A 13,454-nucleotide genomic window follows, 5' to 3' on the forward strand; every position below is an offset into this window, starting at 1 on the left:
TAGCTTCAATTAACTGCCAGAAAACTGGAAGTGACGCTGTGGCCCACAGTGGTAGAGCACTAGCGTTGGGTGAAAGAGCTCAGGGAATGCACCCAAGCCACAAGTTCAAACCCCAGTAATGGCACAAAAAGAAATAAAATAAGAAAGAGAAGCTGAGAGATGACAGCAAGGAGCACTTTCTCTTGCACATTCAGATGGATGACTAGAATGTTCCCTCAGCCTTCAGGCAGTTGATAGAGGGTGACTTTTTCTTTTTTTAAACTGGCTTTTGCAGACAAAAGATTTCAGAGTACTTTTTAAATTTGTTTGCACAGTATTAACCAGTGGGGAGGGGCGCCTTCTCCACCTTGCCAAAGGATTTATTTTCAGTCTGCTTTAAGAGACAACTCCGTAACTCCGGGAAATGTTTCTTCTCTGATGATTTAGAAATCAGAAAAACAAAACAAAACCGGTCCTTCGTCACCTATTAAATGAGAAGTGGTGGGGGAGGGGGTTGTGCCACTTGTGAGGGGGACGATGCTCCCAGGTCCGGGCACGGCACGTTGGGTAGACCTGGGGAAATCATAGCACTTACCAAACTCCATTGCCCTGAGACCAGATTCTCCTTCCCTCTGTCGCTTTCTGTGTTTTTCTCTATTTCTCTGTGTGTCTCACGATCTCTATCTCTGTGTCTCTGTATCTGTCTCTGTGTCTCTACCACTTGAGCCACAGCATCACTTCTGGCTTTTTCTGCTTAGGTTTGGTGCTAAGGAATCAAACCCAGGGCCTCATGCATGCAAGGCAAGCGCTCTACCGCTGAGCCACCTTCCCAGCCCACCATGTAACTAACTCTTCTGAGCATTCTCATCCCTCATTTCCTGCAGAACATCCCCTGGGGTTTTAGAACTGCATCTACCGGTACCCCCGAGTCCAAAAGAGGGGTGATAGCATCCTGGGGAGCCCCTGGGCCTTTCTGGAGGTGCCCGCAGCCAGACTGTGCTGCTGCCTGAGGAGAGGCGATGAGGAAGTGACCTTTCCTTCTCCTTTTTCCTTCAGAGCCGGGTCTTCTCTTCCCGCCTGCCCTGCAGCATGAGAGCATGACCGGCCGGCGCAGGAGCCCCGCGCCCGGCCCCCGGCCCGCCGCCTGCCGCCCCGGCCACGGTGAGCTCCGCTTCCCTCCTACAGGCCGACCAGGCTTTCCTAATCAGTCCCTGGTCTTGTGCTGGGAGACTGGTGAGTGTGTGTGTGTGTGTGTGTGTGTGTGTGTGTGTGTGTGTGTGTGTGTGTGTGTGTGTGTTGGTCAGCTGGCACAGTGTGGTCTTTTTGGGGTGAGACTGGCAGGAAGGGCATGGAGTTGCATGGTTGGGGTGCATCCTGCATCCTCCCCCCCCTTCCCCAGACTCTGGGACCTTGGATGCATCTTGTGATCGCGTACGGATGAAGACTTTGGGCAGGATAGAATGGGAAAGGGTGCTGGGGGTGGCCTGGGAGGTCCAGTACATTGCCACACTGGCTCCTGGCCCATGCAAAGCCCATCGCTGAGCAGCAGTGGAGTTCTATAAGTTCTGCTTACTGATCTGGTACAGCACAGACCAGCCGCTCCAGCCCGCCTTCTGCTCCCCCTCCTCCCCTGAGAATGAACTCTGCCTGGGCCCTGCTCTGCTTTGTACAGAGCCCACTGGCTCTTCACGTGGGAAGGGCTTCATGGACCCCAGGTCTGTCCTGCCATGGCTGTGTCTCCTGCATTGTCCCAAGGAGATGAGGCATTTCCCTCCATTCTCCAGTGACTGTATCAGCATCCTTCAGGACAGGTGCTGTGCTGAGCTCCGGGGGTGAGGAAGATGGGGTCTCTGTCTTTTCTAAAGCTAAAGCGATTGGGTTCTTGGAGACTTTGGATTTTATAGGGAAAGACTTTGCTCTACAGCTTTCAACTTTGGTTTTCTATTTTTATTTTCTTTGTCAGTTGTGGGGCTTGAACTCTGGGCCTGGGCGCTGTCCCTAAGCTCTTCAGCTCAAGGCGAGTGCTCTACCACTTGAGCCACCGCTCTACTTCCAGTTTTCTGGTGGTTAATTGGAGATAAGATGTCAGGGACTTCCTTCCCTGGGCTGGCTTCAAACCTAGATCCTCAGATCTCAGCCTCTTGAGTAGCTAGGAATACAGGCATGAGCCAACAATGCCAGGCTGTGCTTGTTTTTAGGTGGTGCCATTATACCATGGCCTCAAGCATTGAGTCATTTGTTAAGAAGTTGGTTTTCAGTCCAGTTGCTTGTCCTGGGGTCAGATGCTCTCTTTAGCTACATTAAAAACTATTGTTTGCGGGTCTGGAGACGTGGCTTAAGAAGTAGTTCCCTTGCCTAACAAGTGCAAGGCCCTGAGTTCAATCCCCAGTACCACCACCCCTCCAAAAAGTATAACTAGTTCATATAATATATATGACATATATGTATGTAAATATAAACATTTAATATACAATATAAATATTTTTTCATTATTATTATGTGTCTAGATGTAAATTTCTGTCTTGGTTCTACTTGGGTTTATTGGGATTCCTAGAATTAAAGATTCGTGTCCTTCGACTCTTCTGGGATGTTCTCACCCTTGATTTCTTTGGGTATTATCACTTCCCCTTTCTCTCTTGTCTTTTGGAACCTCAGTTGACTCAGGTTAGAGCTACAGACAGTTGTTTCCATCTTTGATTCTCTAGGCTGAGATGTGGATAATTTCTTTCTTTCTTTTATTTTTTTGGGGGGGTCTGGTCGTGGGGCCTAAACTCTGGGCCTGGGCGCTGTCCCTCAGCTCTTCAGCTCAAGGCTAGCGCTCTACCACTTGAGCCATAGCGCCACTTCCGGCTTTCTTCTTTTTGCTTATGTGGTGCTGAGGAATTGAACCCAGGGCCTCAGGCATGCAAGGCAAGTGCTCTACCACTGAGCCACCTTCCCAGCCCGATGTGGATAATTTCTTCAAGTCTGTCTTCTGTGTAACTAATTGGTTCTGTGTCTTCAATGCTGTGTAATCCAGCCATTGAGCCCTTCCCCCGCCCCCCCCCCCCCCCCTTGGAGGAAGTGAACTTCCTTTATTGGTCATTTCTAGAAGTTCTGGTATATTATTTTTCAAATCGCCTTGGTGATATCTCTGTTCTCTGGTTTCTTGCTCATATTTGAAGAATTTTTTTTTTTTCATATGGATTAGCTCATTGGAAATTTTGTCCTCTCATGTCTGGATTTCAGTGTTGGTGTCTATGTGGATCTGGTCCTAGCTTCTGTGATTTCTGTTGACTGCTATTTAGTTCACTTTGTCAGCTGATGCTTCTTCTTGGACTGTGTGTGTGTGTGTGTGTGTGTGTGTGTGTGTGTGTGTGTGTGTGTGCGCGCGCGCGCGCGCGTGCGCGCGCGTGCGCACTGGTCTTGTGGCATGAACTCATGGCCTAGGTGCTATTCCTGGGGTTCTTCTTCACAGGACCTGCACTCTACCACTTGAGGCACAGCTCCACTTTTGGCCTTTTTAATTTTTTTTTTTAAGAGGTAGAGTCTCATGGACTTTCCTGCCTGGGCTGGCTTTCAACCTTGATCCTCAGATCTCAGCCTCCGGAGTAGCTGGGATGATAGGCGTGAACCACCAGCTCTCTGAACTTTATTTTGGGAATTATTTGAGCTGTGGATTGAAGTTGATTTTTCTAAATTCATTTGCATTTGCTTCTGGTAGTTCTGGGGGTTGAGAGACTAGTAACTGAAAATCAACTTGAATTTTTTTTTTTTCCTTTTTTGGTGCCGGAACTGGGGCTTGAACTCAGAGCCTGGGCACGTCCCTGAGCTTCTTTTGCTCAAGACTAATGTTCTACCACTTTAAGCCACAGCTCTACTTCCAGCTTTTAGTGGTTAATTGGAGATATGACTCTCACAGGACTTTCCTATTTAGGCTGACTTAGAGCCACGATCCTCAGATCTCAGCCTCCTGAGTAGCTAGGATGACAGGTGTGAGCTACTGGCCCTGGGCTTTGAATTCATTAATTATTTATTACTTTTCTGGCCATACAAGTAACACAATTCAGACTACAGACTATGCAATGTCCAGCTTATAGTTACAAATTTTCAGAGGAGATTTTCCCCTCACCTCCTCCCCCCCCCCACCCCCCCCCTCCCCCCTTCCTCCCTGCCAGCCTAAGGCCCAGGGAAAGTTCCCTTTCTATGGATCCTGTTCATTTCTTTGGTCAACCATGGATCCCTTGGGAGCCCTGCTTCCGGGTCTCCTCAGCTTTGAAGCCTCTGCAGCTCCCACTGGAAAATTCAAAATCTCAGATTCTGCAGAATCTGAGCAGGGCAGAAGCCAACCTCTCAATGTTCCTACTCTTAATTTGACTTTGGTTTTTGAGAAATCTGTTTGTGCCATTGCAATATAGTGATATCATTTTTGTTAGTGTGTGTGTGTGTGTGTGTGTGTGTGTGTGTGTGTGTATGTGTGTGTGTGTGATTGGGGATTGAACTCAGGGCTTGGGCTTGATAGTCATTCCCTCAGCCCTTTTTTGCTTTGTTTTTTTTTTTTCTTTTCAATAGGCCCTATTGGCTTTGGACTATAGTCCTCTTATTTCTGCCTCCCCAAATTGCTGGGATTACAGATCTGTGCTACCACACCCAGCTATCATCGTAAGATTTAAATGTTTTGCCAAGCATATCAGTTGTTTTAGAAAGACTTGAGAAAGTATTTGGTCTGCCATATGGCCAGAAAGTCGTGTTTCCTCTCCTACTACTCCTTCCCAGAAGACTGTACCCCAAGTTCCAGAGAAGATGTGCAACGGCCACTATCATAGGCTCAGCAGAGCGAACACTGGAGCACAGCATTTCCCTTTCCTCCCCCCTTTTCTCACCTTCCCTCTCCCCAAGGCAGCCGCTGACTGTTCGGGACATAGCTTTATGGTCACAAAGGATATTGGTTTCTAGCAGCATGCTTTAAATAGCTGGACAGCTTTGTCAGACTTGTTTATGGATCTGTGTTTATCTTCCTTGAGAGAGGAAATGGCTTCTCCTGTTTTGTGGCCTGGTCCACTGGTAGTCACGGCAGCAACTCGCTTTGTTCTCACTCTGCTGCGGGCTCCAGGCCCAAGCCAGCTCCTGTGTGCTACTCTAGACCCTCACTTCCTTACCTCCCATGCCGCCTCCCCTTCCCCATCTCCCCTGCCCTGTGCCCTTTCTTCCATACCCACCTTGTCCTTCCTGCCCTGGGCTTTTAGTTCCCACTGCAATGCCTTTCATGGAGAGCAACACACACACACACACACACACACACACACACACACACACACACACACACACACACACACACACACACACACACACACACACACACACACACACACACACACACACACACACACACACACACACACACACACACACACACGGGTTTTGGCTTTGGGGCTTAAGGAGCCAAAAGAGAAAGAGCTGAGTTCCACCGCAGCTGTGGGACTTTTCTCTGAGCCTCAGTTTCTCCATCGGTCACCTGGGGAGGGCACACAAAGCTGAGGTAGGGACACTGTTAGATGTAGAGCTGTGCCCTGGAACTTAGACAAGGTGATAAGCACTTGTCATCGTGTTCTTACGACTGAGAACAGATTTCCCCAAGGCCAGGGCCCCTGATGACGGGGCTTTCAAATAGACATGCTGTCTTATAAAATGGAGGCAAGAGTCCAGTAAGCGTGAGATGCCTAGCCTCCCTGCTGCATGCTTTGAATGAGGAACTTGGTACAGTGGCACATACCTGTAGTCCCAGCTGCTCTAGAGGCTGAGGTAGGAGGATCATTTGAACTCAGAAGTTCAAGGCTAGCGCCTGGGCGACACAATGAGATACTTCTCAAGAATGAACAATGAGATAAAAAGAAGCAATTGCAAACAGAACACAAGCTGGCCGTTGTTTGCAGAGGTTCTGGTGGGGCAGATCGTACTCCTTCTCTCCCCCCACCCCGCTTCTGCCTTGGACCCTGTGCAGGCCACAAAGAGGCTGCGCATGCCACTCACTCATGGTAGCGGTCTCCCTTGTGTGGTCCCCTAGTCGAGAGAGCACTGCTGCTCAGTGATACAGGCCCCTGCCGTGGCCAGGCGGGGCACAGGCTCATCAATGCTCATTGGCTTCTGTTCTTGTAGCTGCCGTGTAACAGTGCTTACCTCACCATCTCAGTAACGTTATGTTACTCCCCAGATTTCTATCAAGTCACATCCTGATCTGATAGCTATCAGGCAACAACCTTATCTCAGCACCTGCCACTGATAGTGACTCTGTACTAGGCCAATGGTGGTGGTGGTGGTTGGTTTTTTGTTTTTTTTGTTTTGTTTTGTTTTTTTGTTGGTCGTGGGGCTTGAACTCTGGGCCTGGGAGCTGTCCCTCAGCTCTTCAGCTCAAGGCGAGCGCTCTACCACTTGAGCTACAGCGCCACTTCCAGTTTTCTGGTGGTTTATTGGAGATAGGAGTCTCACGGTCTCTCCTGCCCGGGCTGGCTTTGAACCGCGATCCTCAGATCTCAGCCTCCTGAGTAGCTAGGATTACAGGCGTGAGCCACCAGTGCCCGGCTTTGGTTGGTTTTTTTTTTTTAAGCCTCAAATTATAGTGAGCCTAAAAAGTTCTCTAAACATTTGTCTATATTAAAAGAGAAGAAAGGAAAAGAAAATCTCATACCCATATAAAAGACAGAGCATCTTCCTAAGCCAGCTGGGCATGCAGAGTGGATTTCTGGGGAGAAGCATCGTGCCCTGAAGTAGTCAGGACAGGCTTCCTGGAGGAGGCAGGAAGAGGAGGAGGACTCATTGCTAGCTCAGAGGGGGCAGGTCAGCGAGGTAGCCAGAAGGGGAGCTTCGTGAGTCCTGGCTGCAGATGTGATGAGGTCTAAGTTAGAGGAGAATCAGTATTCCAGACCCCAAGTGGCCTCCTTGAGCCTTCCTGCAAGAGACATATCAAAAGCCCAGGGAAAAAAAGCCAGCCCATGGCTCATGCCTGTAATCCTAGCTACTCAGGAAGCTGAGATCTGAATATTGTGGTTTGAAGCCAGCTCGGGCAGGAAAATCCTAGAGATTCTTATCTCCAGTTAACCGGCAAAAATGCAGAAGTGGAAGTGAAGCTCACGTTCGTAGACCAGCGAAAAAGCCAAGTGAGAGCAAGAGGTCCTGAGTTCAAGTCCCAGAACCTGCATGCGCACACGCACACACACACACACACACACACACACACACACACACACACACACACACACACACACACACACACACACACAGTCTGAGCGGCCTGCAGTGACTACTTGACGGTGTCTCCAGGTTCCTGAGCCTGGATGAGCACGTAAGTGGGGGCGTGCGTGGTGTCTGACTCTCTCTCGTGCTTGTGTCTGGACTACAACTCACCTGTGAAAACCAAGAATCGGTGGACACTTTTCTCTAGATGTACCATCTGTGAGTACCAAAAAGCCCTTGGATTCCCGCCTTGCACCCCTGTTCTTCCCCCCTTCTCCCCCCGCTTGTTGTCATCTTCTCCTTGCACATAGTGCTGGGACCAGAGCTGCCAGGGAGGCTAGGTGAGGAGGTCGGGGAGAAGAGCCTCCTCTAGCCAGCCATGTGGCCCTGCACTGTTTGCCCTGGGCTTAAAGGCCCAACCCCACCAGCAAACCTCACAGTCTCAACAGCTGCTCACCGGCTGGTGATTCACGCTTCCTGTCCCGCCTTCATCCCAGCTGCTCCGAGCTGGGGGCCGGAATGGATTGCTTAGTACCCCTTGCTAGCCTATGGGGAGCCCCCCAGGTGGACCGACCATCCTCCATGGCCAGTTCTCCCGGTCATGTGAGGGCTTAGCCTGCGTGCACACGTGGAGACGTGGAGACCATTGTTAGAACTGGGAACCAGGGCACATCACACCTGGGGTCACCTGCAGAGTTTGGGGTGTCAGTGATGGTGGGTGGAGAGACGGGGGTGCCCCAGGCACCTCCGGTGTTCTTAGGATCACACCAAATCCAGGAGAACACTTGTGAGCTGAGTCACTAATTGCTCCTTTGGAGACTGGCCAGCAAGTCCTCCCTGTTCAGGGGTCTCCCTTCGAAAAATAAGGTAGTAATCCTTATTGTCTTCCTATGCTTTATTCTCCATGTGATGAATAGGCATACGTAAATGTATAGAGAGCTATATTGATATACCGATTTATAGTTCAAGGCCTTGTTGAGCCACACCCCCTGGGCCTTTTGGTTTTACTTTGCTATTTAGGCAGGGTCTTGTGCTTTTGCCCAGGCTGTTCTTGGACCAAGATCTTCCTGTCTCCACTTCTCCAGTAGCTGAGATTACAGGCATGTGCCAACATGCCTGACCTACTAATTGCAACATTATACCTAGAGTTTAAGTCTAATCTGAGCCTTCTTCCAGCTTCACTCTCTCTCCTGTTCCAAAAACATACTAGAGCAGGATAAGGTGCAGGTGTTTTGACCTCCCAGCTTCGGCCCTCCGGAGAGGTAGAGCTCCCCTAAGTTATCAGTGTGGGAAGCCATCCCTCTGGGCGCCTTGGTTGGGCTAGTTGGGGGAGGCTCCGGGTGCAGGGGGCTTGGGAGCTCTGTGTCACCTCTGCTCACTCTGCAGAAGTGGAGTCGGAGGTGCAGAGGGAAGTCACTTGCCCAGCAAGGTCACAGGGCTATGGCCTCCTTGCTGCTTGGTCCCAGCTATCTTTGCTTGCGCGGGTTTTGCATTTCCTGAACGCACAGCCCCGGGTGGGGGCTGGGAGGTAGGTGGGCAGGGGAAGTGGGCTTAGAAGAACCCAGCTGAAATTGTTCGAGTTTCCGCTTCCGGTGGAGAGAGATAGCTATGAGGTGTTTCCAAGAGGAGAGGGGGAGACCTGGGTGAAGGCCAGAAAACCCAGAGTTTTTTGGGAGAACTATTCCAGGAGAGCAGAGACATTGTTTAATCTATGGAACTCTATCAGATACTTTGTGTCTTTGCTCCTCAGTGATGCCTTCTTATGTGTTCTGGCAAGCTGGCCTTGTTCTGGGGCACATGCTCAGGCTTCTCGGAGGCCCCATGGCCTGGGGCTGGGCACTCTGGGCTCTGTCTCCCTTGGTTGAGTCTTGCTGGCATATTAGACCTCTACACCTCCCTTCCTCCCTGGGGCATAGCAACACCGCATCCATCCATCCCTCTCCGTCCCTTCCCTCCCTCTTCCTTCTTTCCCTCTTTCCTCCCTTCTCTTTTCCCCTCCTTCCTTCCCTTTCCTCTCTTCCTTTCATCCCTCCCTCCCCTTTTCCTTCTCTCTCCCTTTCTCCTTCCCTCCCTCCCCCTTTCATTCCTTCCCTTCTTTGGTTCTCCCTTTCTTCCTTCCATCCCTCCCTTTTTTCTTCTCTCCCTTTCCTTCCTTCCCTTACTCCCTTTTTTCCTGTCGTTCCCTCCTTTCTTTCCCTCCTTGCTTCCTTTTTGCCTTACTAGGGATTGAACCCAGGGCCCATCACTCTACCACTTGAGCCATGCCTCCAGTCCTTTTGCTTTTGGTTTCATGCTAACTTTGCCAGGACTGGTCTGAAACCAAGATCCTCCTACTTCTGCCTCCTGAGTAGCTGGGATTACAGGTGTGTGCCACTACACCTTTTCTAAGGTCTGGGAGGTTGGCACGAGCCCTGAGTGAGTCAGGAACTCCCCTGGAGAAGGCCCCGTGTGCCTGTCAGATCAGATGGCGTGTGTGGACATGGAGGCCGCTCCAGACCTGCCTCCCTGGGCTGGCCCTGCCAGACAGTAAATCCTGGCTTCCTCAGCTTGCAGCCAAAAGTGAGAGAGCTGGGCCTCTGGCCCCTGGGAAGGAAGTAGAGGATTGCTTTCACTGGCGTGGCGCAGGGGCTGATGTGACTATATATAACTTGTCACTTTTATTTTTGTTATTAATGAGATGTTAGTATTGATAGGGTTATACATTGGATGACCACTAAATAATGACATCTCTTTTGCTCTCCTTGGACTTGGGAGCTGAACCCTACAGCCTCATTCAGATTCCCTCTTGTATATCCCCTGCATTGTACTGATTCATGGGGTCCTACACACCCCAGAAGTTACCCGCAAAAAGCAAGCCGCTGGTGGGAGATTGTCTTCTGGTTTGGCTCTGCCTAGTATAGTGGTGCCATTGAGCCTTCCCATGATGCCCTGGGGCCTGATGCTTTCAGAGGTGCTGGGAAAGCAAGGTGGTGGCACATCCCTGCCAGAGGCTCCCAGGGGGGTGGGGGTCTTCCCCTTTCTTCCCATCATTCTGCTTATTGAAACTGGGAGGGCTGAGGTTGCCTAGGAGACAAGTAACCAAACCCAACCCATCACAACTGAGTCATTGGATCTAATTGGACCGGTTTCCACGTCAAAGCCATACAATAGAAAACCCCACCCAGCGCCAGGCTGCCCTGCCCACTCCAGGCGCTGTGGATGCCAAGTGTGCCTGAAGGGCTACTCACCTGGCCAGAGCAAGACTGAGGTTTGAACCCTGCCTTTCCCAGCAGAGGCCCTCGGGGGCTTCTGTGTGAGCCATTTCTCTCTAGTGACATGTTCTGATGAGGAAAAAATATTATGTAGATATTATGTAGATAACTAGAGCTTTGCCTGTTAAGTTTAAAAGTTTCCTGGAGTTTCCCCTTCCCTACTCCCTTGATTTCTCCCTTCCTCCCTTCCTCCCTTCCTTCCTTCTTCCTTCCTTCCTTCCTTCCTTCCTTCCTTCCTTCCTTCCTTCCTTCCTTCCTTCCTTCCTTCCTTCCTTCCCTCCCTCCCTCCCTCTCTCCTCCCTTCCTTCCTTCTTCCTTCCTTCCTTCCTTCCTTCCTTCCTTCCTTCCTTCCTTCCTTCCTTCCTTCCCTCCCTCCCTCCCTCCCTCCCTCCCTCTCTCCTTCCTTCCTTCCTTCCCTCCTCTTTTCCTCTCTCTCTCCTTTCCTTCCGTTTTCTTCCTTCCTTCCTCCCTTCTTCCCTCTCCTCCCTTCCTCTTGCTGTAAAGTACGTCTTGTTCTCCCAGTTCCAAGTTCATGACTGAATGCTACGGGTGCGGGCATAGCTGTTGCTGCTGGTCTCTGAGGTCAAGGGGAAAGCTGGAAGGATGCAGGGGCACGGGCATGCAGTCCCATCAGATCTACAGCCAGCGGGCAGGGGCGCATCAGGTATCAGGTGCCCCTCCTCCTCCTCAGGCATCTAAGGCTTGGGGACCCGCCCTGGGTCATGGAATGCATGACCTCAGGAAGCTCACTCCCCCAAATGGTCATTTCCTCATCTTTGAAACAAAGCAGACAAGTAGCATAGCTGATGCCCATGCTGTCTAGAATGCCGGTGTTTTCTAGAATGTTCCTGCTGCCCTTCGATCATCTCACTGTCCCTCTGGAAGACACAGGCATAGATAGGGTCAAAAGATGGGTGACTGTGAGCCTGGGAGACTGGTTTGCCCTGAGCTCCACTGGTGTCGAGCAAACTCTGTGCTCTCGGGAAGAAATGACATTACCTCCCTGCCTTGAGCTCTGCTCACTGAGAGAGCGGGCCTGGGCCTCTCCTGGCCGCTGCCAGGCTCCGTTCGCAGGCTCCAGGCCCGTGTCCGGCCCCATTGGAGCTGCAGGGGCCCTAGGGCGCCATTACTTCAGCAGCAAAGGGAAGTTGAGTTGTTTTGGCAAGAAACTGGGTGTGTGAGCTAATGGGGGGTCCAATGACCAACAGGATGTCAGCCTTCAGCAAGTCATCTCAGACTCGGGCTTCTCAGGGGGGTGAGGAGGGTACTGAGGAGGCAGTGAGGTACCCCCTCAACCCCCCCCCCCCCAGGCCTCTCTGTAGCTGCAAGCCTACCTTGGTCCCTGTCCCCACTCACCATGAGGGACCTCAGAGGAGGAAGAGGGGAAGTCCTGCTTCCAACTCGGTCCTGTGACCCACATTCCCAGATACCTCGATAAATGGCAACATAGTGGGTATTTTATTGCTGTTTTGTTGGTAGTGGTTTGGTTTGGTTTCTTTTGGTGCTAGTTTCGACAATTAACCTCAAAGCCTCAAGCCCTTGCTTAGTGTTTTGGCTTCAGACTGGAGCTCTGTCACTTGAGGCATACCTCCACTTCCGGCTTTTGGGTGGTTAGTTGGAGAGAAAAGGCTCCTAGACTTTCCTGCCTGGACTGACTTGGAACCTCAGTCCTCTTATCTCAGCCTCCTAAGTAGCTTGGATCGCAGGTGTGATCCACAGGCACCCGGCTGGTTTTTCTTAAGCAGTGTGGACCGAGGTCCTCCAGACTCTCCATCCTCAGCAGCCCCCACAATTGGCCCTTCTAGGGTATCCCTTGCCCCATTGCTCCCTTGGCCTGCAAGGGTTCTGAGAGCCTGTACAGATAGCCACCAGGAGCAAGCTGGCTCCTGGACCCTAGAATTACAGTCTTGCCCAGCCTCCCATAGCACAATGAGGAGATAGGAGACCGCCAGGGGCAGCCAGATGTCCAGATCTCACGTAGGCAGCCACCAGGCTGAGCCCATAGATGAACGAGGCAGGCCTTCCAGCTGCCCAGGGGACTGGATCTGAGCAGGAGAGGCCAGAGCTAGCCGCGCTGGGGCCTTGGCTGGGAATGACTTGGGGAAGTGGTACTGGGAAGGCCTCCAACCCACATGACACAGGCCCCTCTGCTTGATTTGTTGATCCCTAGAATTCTCCGAAAGACCTCAGAACGCTGAGCCAAAAGGGGCTTCAGAGATTGCTGGTGGTCTTCTTAAAATCAAAGAGCCCGGGCGGGGGCTGTGGCATTGCCCAGGATGTGGCTCTGTGCCGCCACCGCTGTTTACCCGATGTCCGAGTGTGGTGCTGATGTCACAGGCTGAGTCCCCGGCTTTCCACGAAGGACTTCCAGGCTGAAAGGCATGGCTGAGTTTCCTTCCAGAAAGAAGGGGGGCACCACGCTCCTCTCTGGGGCCCTGGGTGACCAAGACTTTGTATAGTATGTATACTGCACAGTCACTGTATATATGTGATATTATATATAACAAATAATATATGTCTATATAGTATATAAAGAATATGTGTATGTGTATATATATAATAGCTGCCAGTACTGAGCCTGCTGGTCCATTTGGGAACTGAGCCCTTAACCCAAGCAGCAATCCTGGGGTGCTAAGGTCTGGGGGGGGGAGGTGGCTCGTGCTTATCCCAGTACTCGGCCTGGATTCCTGCCCAGTCCTTCCCCATGGTGCCCTGTGGCCAAAGAAGGCCTCTGCGGCTTGACCTGAGACAGCTGTGTGCAGCAGCTGGGCTTCTAGACTGCTGGGTGTGGTTTTTAAGTAATAGCCTTGGAGCCCTGGAGCGCTGGATTTGTGTTTTCTTACTTTAATAATTCACTCTGAGGTATAGGTGGGGCTTAGGGGGCCTAAATCACCCAACTCAAGTCTTTAATCTCCCACACTCCCTGGGGCTTTGAGGGTACAGCCCGAGGGAAATCTCCCATCTACCCTGCCCTGCCCTGCCCTCCCTGCCCAGGCCAGCTTCGGGATGGAGAGC

The 13,454-nt window shown here is 51.3% G+C and overlaps 1 protein-coding gene across 1 annotated transcript in view; it reads left to right on the forward strand.

The window, feature by feature from the left end:
- Trerf1 (transcriptional regulating factor 1) overlaps nt 1–13,454 on the forward strand; it is a 163,919-nt gene that overhangs the window by 100,133 nt on the left and 50,332 nt on the right. The window contains 1 exon segment of the mRNA XM_042671984.1: nt 1,036–1,140. The gene's annotated coding sequence lies outside the window, so the exon portion shown is untranslated.

The sequence above is a fragment of the Dipodomys spectabilis genome, unplaced genomic scaffold (assembly GCF_019054845.1).
Source record: "Dipodomys spectabilis isolate Male_0828 unplaced genomic scaffold, ASM1905484v1 ptg000669l, whole genome shotgun sequence".
Lineage (NCBI taxonomy): Eukaryota > Metazoa > Chordata > Mammalia > Rodentia > Heteromyidae > Dipodomys > Dipodomys spectabilis.